Below are 11,632 nucleotides of genomic sequence, written 5' to 3' on the forward strand. Positions count from 1 at the left end.
TACATTCATGACTGCATGTAACTCATACCATATTCGCAGATCTATTAGTTTTGAAGAGATCCCTCATACTTGTTCTCTCTGAGCCCCCATTTTTAATCTCTGCTTTACGTTTTCTCTCTCTCTCTATCCTCTTGACTCCCCCTTTTAACCACCCCATTTCTTCTTCTATCCCCCCCCTTCCCTTACTCCGTCCCTCCCAAATGCCAGGCACCTGCAGGGGGAAATAGAGAACCAGGATGCCCAGCTAGATCGCTTCCAGCAGCAGATGAAGCGGGTGGATGAGGACGTCAGGCAGAACCAGGGACTCCTAAAGAGGGCCTGTGATGACAGGAAGAAAGCTAAGGTAAGAACCAGGGACTCCTAAAGAGGGCCTATGATGACAGGAAGAAAGCTAAGGTACACCCACCTAATATATAACACTATCTGCCATTTAGCTGATGCTTTTATCCAAAGAGACTTACATTACAGTGAGTGCATACATTTTTCAGTATATATGGTCTGGACTGGTTACTATAGCAACTTAATTCTTCCTTCTTCTAGCGTTATGGCTGCCAATGGCCCCTGGTCCGGGCATAGATAACTTTTTCTTGCGATGACTGATGGATAGATGATTCACTTTCTTGGACAAATGTATTTTTTGTAAGTCGCTTTGGATAAATCCATCTGCTAAATGCCAAAAATGTAAATGTAACATAAATTCTTTGTAACATCAAATAAAACATGTCCTCTCCAAATGATGTCGACCTCAGTTCTCCTTATGTCATCTTATTGCAAGACCTGAAACCTGTTGCTGCGGAAGAATTCTACAACCGTTTAACATCTGTCTTCCTTTTCCTGCAGTTAACGAGTCCCTGAACTCATTGAAGGATTAGGGATGGACGGTTTCCAAATATTGAAACCGAAAAACCGTCAAAGACTAAAACCGGGGTTTTCCGGTTAACCGAAGAAAAAAAAAATATATATAAAAAAAAAATATATATACACAAAAAAAAGAGCGCCAATTTCAAATAATTGAGCCCTACTGCTACAATACACTCATGTCGAACACCATTAAAACACCGTAAGCACAGTCGCAACACATTTAGGCTACTTAGTTTCACAAATATAAGTGGAAAGGCAGACTTTTGTAAGCTACACCATACATGAAAACACATGAACACTTAACACACCAGCTCCGCTGATCCAGGGTGCACGCCTGCACGGAAGATCATCTCTTGGAACAGCGTCTTCATTGAATGAACTGCTTTCTCAATATCTTGGTTCTTAGACAAAGTTTCAGCTGCTGCTCAATGTATTGAAATATTTGAATACTGCTCAATAATCACTGAAATATTAGACTTAGAATTATGCAGTGAACATACTTAAAGCTTTTCATAAATACCACATGCCGCGAGACTGACTCGTCCTGAACTGTCGTAAGTCAATCAACAAAGAATGCCCCATCAAAATAAAAGTGCCCATGGTAGAGCTGTCAAAATAGAGCTTTCAAAATAAATGTACTAATACAGATAGAGATAAATACAGAACTACCTTTGCGTCACTAAGTGACCGCGTATCTTCTGAGACATGCGTTCTGTCATCACTTTCAGTAGCGCCTTCACACACAGTGGCGCTGTGCACAAACACTCTTGATCCGTATAGCTCTTGTTTTATTATATTGTGGTTTAGTAAATACTGCACTTGGAGTTACATTCAATGCAGGATTTGTGCTATAGAACATAAATAAAGTTTGATTGATTGATTGATATCAAATCAAATCACATTTTATTTCTATAGCGCATTTCTCACAAAAGTGACCCAATGCGCTTTACAGAGAGCAGCGAAAATGATCTTATTAAATGTAAGGGAGTAATTGTAAAAAAAAAACTTTCCTATCTACCAATAACTGAAGGCAACTATCTTTCCCATAGAGTGATTCGTTACCCTTAAATATAATCCCAATTAGATATTAATCCTCAGTTATTCTTCACAACTGACCAAACCTCTCACTCATTGCGCGGCAGATTCAGACTGTATCATTGTTATTTTCACACACGACAAACATGTGACATGTTCCAGTTTTATTCTTTGAACAACATAGAATATACAATAGAATAGAAAACGTTCGCGCTCGTTCACGCTAGCCATTGTTTTTTTTCTCCTCACTCTCTGCTCTGAAGAGAAGCTGTCACGTGACCCGTCTTTTTAGACATGTCATTTATTTGACAAGTTATAACAAAGTTATAGTGTTTACAAAATCACTTTTATAGCATCGTCAACCACACACTCTTGTACACACTCTAGGCATGTATTATATAGCAATCTATGATATTTTGATAAAATGTAAAAAAATAAAATAAAAAAAATACAAAGTCCGGTTTCAGACGGTTTTGATAAAAAAACGTTTCTATTTTTATAAACCCCGGTTTTCGGTATAACCGAAAAACCGTCCATCCCTATGAAGGATACATAGTCACTTGATTAGCACTTCTGCTCCTCCAGATAGGGAGCACTGTACTACTAACAGATTTTACACCATCTCATGATCCCATCTCCTTCTCCTCCTCTCTTTTCCTTCTCCTCTAGGATAAGTTCCGGAGACTGGAGATGGAGATGAGTGACTTGCAGAACGTGGAGGAGCCGCAGTCAGAGGACCTCAACCCACTGGTGGGTCGTAATGAACATCAGTGTCTGTTCTTATGACGTGTCTCAGATTGGATGGAACTCATGGACTTTCTCCACATCTCTTCTGTATTACACACACACACACACACACACACACACACACACACACACACACACACTCCCCTATAGGAGGAAGAGCTGCAAGAGATCATTGTGAAGATCTCTGTGTCGCGTGCTGAGAAGGATGCCGCTTGCGTCCAGATGGCCCAGCTGAAGGCCTCCAGCGAGGAGGCGGAGCAGAGGTACAGACAGCACAAAGACACCATCACCGCTGTGAGCGAGGAGGCCGAACCCATCAAGGTCAGTTTAACCAACGCCTCTGAGCATTCTGGGAAAATTTGTTCTCTAGAATGGCAGTAGAACAGGTGCTAGATCTGCTAACTCTGGACATTTCAGGCTGCATTCAGTGTGAAAGATGGTTTATAGCTTAGATTGCCTTTAATTGTGATGGATTAAGGTGTGTAAATTCTACAACTAGTTGAAGTGATACAGGATGTTTATATGATGTCAGCCTCTGGTTCTAAAATCTGCCAAAAACTGGCCCCGACAATTCAGTGGCGATTCTAGAGATTTATACATGGGGTGGCAAAGGGGTGGCAAGCAGATATTTTAGTGTGGCCATCATTTTGATAAGTGGCTATCTTAATGTCTTACATTTATGTATATTTATCATCCCTTACAGCCTGTTCTACATATAGAACTAGTGTGTGCATGTGTACAGGTTTCTCTCTCATCCAGTAAATTATTACAAAGACATAGGTTTGTGGGAGAAAAAAACTCTGGGAATGAAAATCTCTTTCATTCTGAGACAATAAACAAGGAACATGAACAATGCGCGCTGAACTTGATCGTCAGAACAAACAAGAATGAGAGGTTTCATGTCCAAGCAAGACCTTGAAAAACTCATCCATGCATTTGTTTGGAGTAGACTTGAGTATTGTAGTCTACTAACAGGCCTATCTAAAGGAGCTGTTCGTAAATTGCAGCTCATCCAAAACACCGCTGCTAGGGTCCTAACAAAAACAAAGAACTTTGAACACATTACACCAATCCTGAGATCCCTGCACTGGCTACCAGTCTCTCAGAGAATTGAATTCAAAATCCTCCTAATTACATACATTTTTTTAAAAACGTATTTTTAAATAATGTAAAGCACTTTGAATTGCCCCTGTTGTATAAGTGCTATACAAATAAACTTGCCTTGCCACAAAATCTGCTATTAAAAAAATAAATAATACAAAAATACAAATAAATACATTTACAAAAGCTGAATGCGACGATTGCTATGCTGTGCAGCAAATCACTTCACAAACTCATCCAAATTGAGAGCTTTTGCACGTTTAGACTCAATGCTGAGAACTGCAATACTTGTTAATCTATTCTCTGCCATGGTAGAGCGCAGGTGATTCTTTATTATTTTAAGAGTTGAAAAACTCCTCTCACATGCTGCACTGGTGACCGGCAATACTACAGCTATTTTACATAATCTGAACATCTCCAAGAAAACCATCTTGTATGGATCCAAAAAAATAACTAATTCCATTAAACTGGAGGGACTTTGTTTTCCATTTGTTGCTTGTTGATCCAACAATCTTCTAATCTGCTGCAGTTCGTGTTTAAGGTTATCTACATTTGATCCATCCTAAAAGATTAACTGCCTCCTCATTCAAAAAGCTGCTGCTGGATGGATTCAGTGCCTGGATACCCTGCATGATGTGACAGTTAAAGCTAGAGAATCGTCTTTGCATTTCACCAATCATGCAATCAATGACAGGATAAAATATTTTAGTTAGAAAAGACTTTTTGCTGTCTGGTATTGTGTGCTGTCCTAGTGTAGACGTGATAACACTACCTTTAAGTTTCTTTGTTATCCGTCTTGCCCTCTTATGAGTGTGAGTTGTAGAAATGTTACAACTTTCACAGGTGTTGAGTATTTCAATCCAAAGCTCATCAAAATATGTCTCAGTACGATAGTTTTTTAGAGTCTGTTGTAGTGTTTCAATTAGCTCAACAGCTTTAGTAAGGTCAAGCTGTGTTGACTGGAGCATATCTGACAAAAATCGGGTGTCACCTAGTACTTTTCTAAAAACTGTAAGGCATCCAATAAAATTCAGATCAATTTGAACCAGTAGCCCTCTTGCTTCAACAGCTCTGTCCGGATTGTCCTCATCTGAAATGTCTTCAAGTACTTGCATTAAAGCAGGCAACCTATCCATAACATTGCGACAAGCTAAATATCTGCAGGCCCATCGTGTATCGCTGAGCCGCTGGAGTTCCCTTGGTTCACCATCAAACATCTCCCTCTGCACCGCCAACCATTTGGGATGGACATAAGACCCTGATATAAATACATACAGTCGCTCTAACAATGAAAATAAATTTGCAGCGTCGGGTACAGATTTCACACTGTCCACTATCACTAAGTTTAAGCAGTGTGCACTGCAATGAACGTAAAATGCATGCTTGGCTACTTCTTTTATTTTGGCTTGGACACCAGAATGCTTCCCACTCATAGTTGATGCTCCATCGTAGCCTTGACCAACTAGGTTTTTCTTATATTCTAGCCCATGCTTCTCTAAACAGCCTATCATTTTTTCTGTTAAACTGGCAGCATCCAGTTTCTCTGCCTCTTGAAACTCCAGAAAACTCTCATGTACTACACCGTTATAGTAGTAACGAAGAACAAAAGACATCTGCTCTTTTTTCTTGACATCTTTCGTTTCATCCACTAGAACAGAAAACTGTGCACTCTCTTTGACCTCCTTTATGATCTCCTCTTGAACCATCCCTGCCAAACACTGGAGTATTTCATTTTGGATACTGCTGCATGCGTATTTAGCATTTTTGGCTTGCTCTTCCATTATTTTCTTTAAAAATGGGTCATGCTTGCATAGGACATCTAAAATCTCTAAGAAATTGCCTCTATTATCAGACTCAGGAGATTCCCTGTGACCCCGCTGGGAAATATTTTGAGTTGCTGTTAACAGCAGAACTTCACCTAGTGTTTTGATATATTTCTGATTTTCGATTACTTTTTTTCTGGACTCTTCATCCATCATTACTAACATTGATGTGTTTTTATCTATCATTTTCTTATTCTCTGTCCACGCAAACATTGCATTAACATGGCTCTCAGATTTAGCATGGGAACAAAATCCACTGTCCTTAAATGTGGCTTTCTTCCAATTTGAATATCCATCCATAAACACACTCTTAGGGGCATTAGGCAGAGAAAAGTGTCTACAAGAGAAACAATAACTTGCGTCTTTCGACTGGGAGTATTCCAGCCAGGGATGTATCTTGTACCAGTCGGCACGGAAACTCCTTCTGGCTCCACCCTGCAATGTCTTGGGAAACGTCTCCAAGGATGGTTGTGTCGGGCCATCTCCTCTGTGTTTGGAAATATCTAGGAAAATAAAAATAAAGGAGGGGAAAAAAATCAGATATAGGTCTGATCGGATTACTCCCTGATGGTCAATGTCACAACTTATATTCACCAAGTAAATATACTTTTGATTAAAGCTAACACATGATACTGTACTGTAGCTTTGATAACATGTCACTACTTGTATTATATGGGTTTGATTCAAATGTAATAATGGACTGGAACAAAAAGTGGAAATCATAAACATTCATACCATGAGGACCAGCTGCAGCTGAACTAGGGACAACTGGTGTCTCTTCCTCAGCCTCTGTACTGCCATGACTCGCTTCCTCAGCCTCTGTACTGCCATGACTCGCTTCCTCAGCCTCTGTACTGCCATGATCTGGCTGATGTCGCTTGCCAAATAGTTGTCACAAGCCCAGAGCGCCCTCTCGCGGCTGTAGACGGTAATGTAAAACTATGAAAAAAAGTGTGACTTATAGTCTGGAAAATACGGTACATTTGTTTGTTTGTTTTTCTTCTGTCATCACATCTCTTGACAATTTTGGGTTTTGAATTGCCTCAAAGAATTAAAGAATGTAAACAATTATATATTTTAACATCAAGAAGATCCATATCTGGGGTGTAGCTAGGCTAATTTAGCATGAGGGCATTGTTTAGCTAGGCTAATTTAGCATGAGAGCACAATGTAGCTAGGCTAATTTAGCATGAGGGCATTGTTTAGCTAGGCTAATTTAGCATGAGAGCACAATGTAGCTAGGCTAATTTAGCATGAGAGCACAATGTAGCTAGGCTAATTTAGCATAAGGGTATTGTTTAGCTAGGCTAATTTAGCATGAGAGCACAATTTTGCTAGGCTAATTTAGCATGAGAGCACAATGTAGATAGGCTTATTTAGCATAAGGGCATTGTTTAGCTAGGCTAATTTCGCATAAGAGCATTATGTAACTAGACTAATTTAGCATGAGAGCACAATGTAGCTAGGCTCATTTAGCAAAATGTGGTTAAATGGCTGGTTTGTCTTCCCCTAGTTCACTCCCAGTGAACAAGATGATCCAAATCATCCGCCTGAAAGACCCTGACCGTGGTCAAACCACACTGCCATTTGGCCAGAGGAACCAGGAAGGGGAAGACTGAGAATCCTCTTCTTTAAAGCCACACCGAACAGAACACCTGCCTGTGTCTGTCTGCTTGCCTGCCTGCCTTCCTGTCTGCCTGTTTTGATCTCTGACATTGCAGTGCTCAAGGAATGACTTAATAAACTTTTCTTTTTTGTGATCAATTTTTTTATTTTATGTTATGTACAAACACACAAAGGACAATGACAAAACAATTACCAAAATACACAACATTCATACCTGCATACATTCCACCTACCCACCCTCCCACACCAAGGTCTTACTCCGCCCAAAAACCCTCAAGAAGGATTTAAACCAGCTCAACATAAATGCCACCAAATAAAATAAATAAACATAATAGGATAAACATAAAACATTAAATACTATAATATTCAAATATCAATACCCACACCATTACAATTATTAATAGTAGCCTATTTAAGATTATTATAATAGTATTTTAGTACTATAATGTTATAAACATAATGAATGGCCTTTGAAAGAAGAGAATAAAGAAAGGAAAATGGAAGAGAAGGAAAAAAAATATATATAATCATACTAGTGGAATAACCATAAGTTATGCATATCACCTCTGCATACATTCTATAAAGGAAGTCCATAAACTAATATTCTCTTCTTGGGCGCCATGCATGCTGGCCACGGACCTTTCTAGTTTGGCTAGATCTAACACAGTGTTTAACCAATGCTGATAGGACAAGTCATGGGGGTCTTTCCACCTCTGAGCTACCAGTTTTTTGGCGGCTGTGAGGCCTACCAGAAGCCAGCGTTGGTGCATCATTGATAAATTTAAACTGGTAAAATCATTCAGTAGTAGAATTATTGGGGAGCAGGGGATAGAGGACCCAAGAAACTCAGACATCTTATTGATGGCCATACCCCAGAATGATTTAACACCAGGTCAATCCCACACCATATGGATGAAAGTTCCTGTTGTGTTTAATGAGCATAACTGACAGTTTGGCGAGGGTGTTAATTTCATAAAAAAAAGTTTGCGGGGTGTACAGTATAGCCTGTGTGCAAAGTTATAGTGAATCATCTGATGATTGGGGTTGCGAGATGCTAAGTTGATCTTAGTCCAAACCGTAGTCCAATTGATTGTAGATGGTGAGATAGAAAGGTCATGGCTCCAACGCAAGTTAATTTGTAGAGGGATATCTGCACATTTGATCATAAGTGTGTAAAGGTTAGAGACTAAGGCTGTGGTAGGTTTACCAACAAACATTTTGTGGATGGGATGTACCTTCAAGTCTTCTCCCCAGGGGACTCCGTATGCCCGTAGGGCACTGCGGAGCTGGAGGTAGAAAAAGAAAGAGGTGCCAGGTAAATTAAAGTGAGATTGCAGGTCTTGAAATGATCTAAATTCATTACCTACAGTGATGTCAGATAGGGTGTAAACCACTTTTCCACTCCACTGAGAACCTCCTGAGCAAATGGCAAAGTTATTAAATAACGGAATGTAAGGATGGAACTTCAGATGAATGTTGGCCTGCATTTCTACAGTTCTCCATGTGGCGACAAGATGAGAGATTAAAGGGCCAAACTTGGATTTACAGGTTTTGAGAGGAATGTTAGAATAGATAACATCCTGAAGCCTATGTGGGCTCACCAACTTCTCCTCCAGAGATCGCCAGGCTACTTGTGCATCTGGGTTGAGCCAGGTGTGAAGAGCACGAAGGGTTGTTGACCAAAAATAAAACTGGAAATTAGGCAATCCAAGACCACCAGAGGATGTGTGTTTCTGCAGAGTGGACATTTTCATCCGTGGGCGTTTCCCTTTCCAGACATACCTGGAGACCAATTTATGTAATTTGTCCCAGTGTCCAGCAGGTGGAGCCAAGGGGAGCATAGCACTACAGAAGTTAACCCGGGGCAAGATGTTCATCTTAATAATGGAAACTCTAGATCGGAAAGAGTTGGGAATAGATGACCAGCGCTCCAGATCCGTCTCCACTTGTTTCAAGGTAGAGTTATAATTATAAGGTATTGTAGTTTGTAGTGATGGATAGATTGATAAACCTAGATATTTGAAATGGTCAACCACTGGGATATATCTGATGGTAGTGATGCCTGCCTTGAGGCCTCATTGATGGGAAGGAAAGCCGACTTGGACCAGTTAATTTTATAACCGGAAATGCTCCCATACTGGTGAAAAATAGATAAAAGATGTGGGGTTGAATTTACGGCATCACCAAGATAGAGTAGAATGTCGTCACAATAAAGTGAGATATAATGATCCGTGCCATGGGCAGTTATCGGAATGTGGGGTGACTGACGCACAGCCTGGGCTAAAGGCTCCAAAGATAAAGTGAACAAAAGTGGAGAAAAAACGCAGCCTTGGCGCGAGGAGCGTCCGACAGGAAATAAAGAGGAACACACATTCCCAGTCATAACCATAGCTGAAGGAGAGGAATAAAGGGTCTTTATGTAACGATGGTCAAACAGGCAACCTTCTTTACATCAATTCTTTTTATTTGACCTGCAGAGAAGACATATAAAACACAATTCTTCTCTGTTCTGCAACTCTTGTGAATCCATTAAGATGGCGGCCATGTTCTGGTACCACCGTCTATGTATATTTCACATCAGGATAATTTGTTTACAGAACGAACACAAATTTCCCTCAAACATTACAAATAACAATTACAAACAACATGTGGAGCAACATACCTGCAGAGAAGACATATAAAACACAATTCTTCTCTGTTCTGCAACTCTTGTGAATCTGCGCGTTCAAAATAACATACAATAAATGTTCTGTTTCACATCATCACAATACATGTAAAAACAAACAGCACAGTACTACACCAACATTTTCACCCTACATTACAAGATTCTCCACACAAACAACAAAACACGAGGAGCATTTCACATCACGCACATACCCATTAAGATGGCGGCCATGTTCTGGTACCACCGTAGGTACGGCAACAAGAGAAGGACAAAAGAACGCGCAGACCTGCAGTACACCCAAACTCCAAAGGGGGGCTCCAACAACAACCAGGGCTGCTCAAGCACGGCGAAACTCATCTACATTCACCACAACTAAACATACATTCCCAACTCTGTTACATTTATCATGTTGGTGAAATTTGTCCCGAAACCCATAAGCTGGAGAACAGACCATAGGTAGTGCCACTCCAGACGGTCAAAAGCTTTCTCTGCATCCAGAGAAAGGACCGCACAGGGAGTAGCATTATCAGCAGAATAAACTTTTCTAAATATAACTTGAGGCTAAATAATTAGGCTACTTTAAATCATCTCATTTTGACATGTTTTTTTTTGCAACCAGTCCTTGGTATTGTGGCTATCATAAAGTAAGTCATATTCTTCATTAAAATCAAGATGTAGGCCTATGTATTAAATTGAGTTTCCCTATAATTGTGAACATGACGGACTGTGGCTTTAAGGGCACTGTGCCAAATCCTACTAGCGCATAAGACCAGTCCATTGGAATTCACGCACATAACTTCAGTTGACAACATCCCTCAGGAAGTGGCACTTCTCATTCCAGCACTGCAGCACAGAACGCCAGCAACCACCTGACCCTCACCAAAATGAAGCCCAAATCAGTCGTATCGAGGTTATTTGATGGCAACACAGAATTGTCAGGTGAGACGCACGCAGGAGGAGCAAGGTATCAGCGACAGGTAGACAGTTCGGAACGGCTGGGGAGCACTGCACCTGGCGATGGCTCACAGGTAGAGAATGGGAACAAGAAGAAAGAGAAGTTTTACAGAGAGGTTCATTTCGCCTTTTTACCGGAGAGGTATGAGCCCCTAATTGAGGAGGATGAGGCAAGGGAAAGAGCGAAAGAAGAAAAGAAAAACAAGAAGAAAGAAACATACAAGAAAGTCAAGAAGGTACAGTGTGATAAAATCCTTCTTTCACCGACTACACCGGGTCGTCGGGTGGTTCTCCCCTTCGACGGGCATCAAACAAAGTATGAATTCATGGCTTTCTCCTTTTACTCACTTTATTCACACTAAACGCGAGGTCCAACCGTCGAGTTGCGGGGAAGCTCACCTTCTGTTGTTGAATTTAACGGCAGCTTGCATCCTTACGTCTATGGAAGCATATAGCTGACTCAATTCAAATGCTAATGCTATATGAGATTGCAATTGCATGTTCCACTTTTGCATGCATTCTTTCAGACAATATTCAAATTCAAATGCAATTCTAATGATTTGCATTTTCATTTTCATGTACCCGATGTGCACATTCGCTGTCAATATTACAATTATAATGCAAAGCCATTTGACATTTAATTTCCAAAGTCATGCGCTGCTTTGTAGCTGACAAAATTCAAAAGTTCATTCTAATGTGCAAATGACTTTGCAATCCCAAAATAGCATACTCATTTGCCACTTTTGCCTGCGTTATTTGAGTCAATATTCAAATTGTAGCATGTTTTAATTACAAATACAACAGTCGAGGTTACAAGGTT

The sequence above is a fragment of the Nansenia antarctica genome (assembly GCF_963989245.1).
Source record: "Nansenia antarctica genome assembly, chromosome: 4".
NCBI lineage: Eukaryota > Metazoa > Chordata > Actinopteri > Argentiniformes > Microstomatidae > Nansenia > Nansenia antarctica.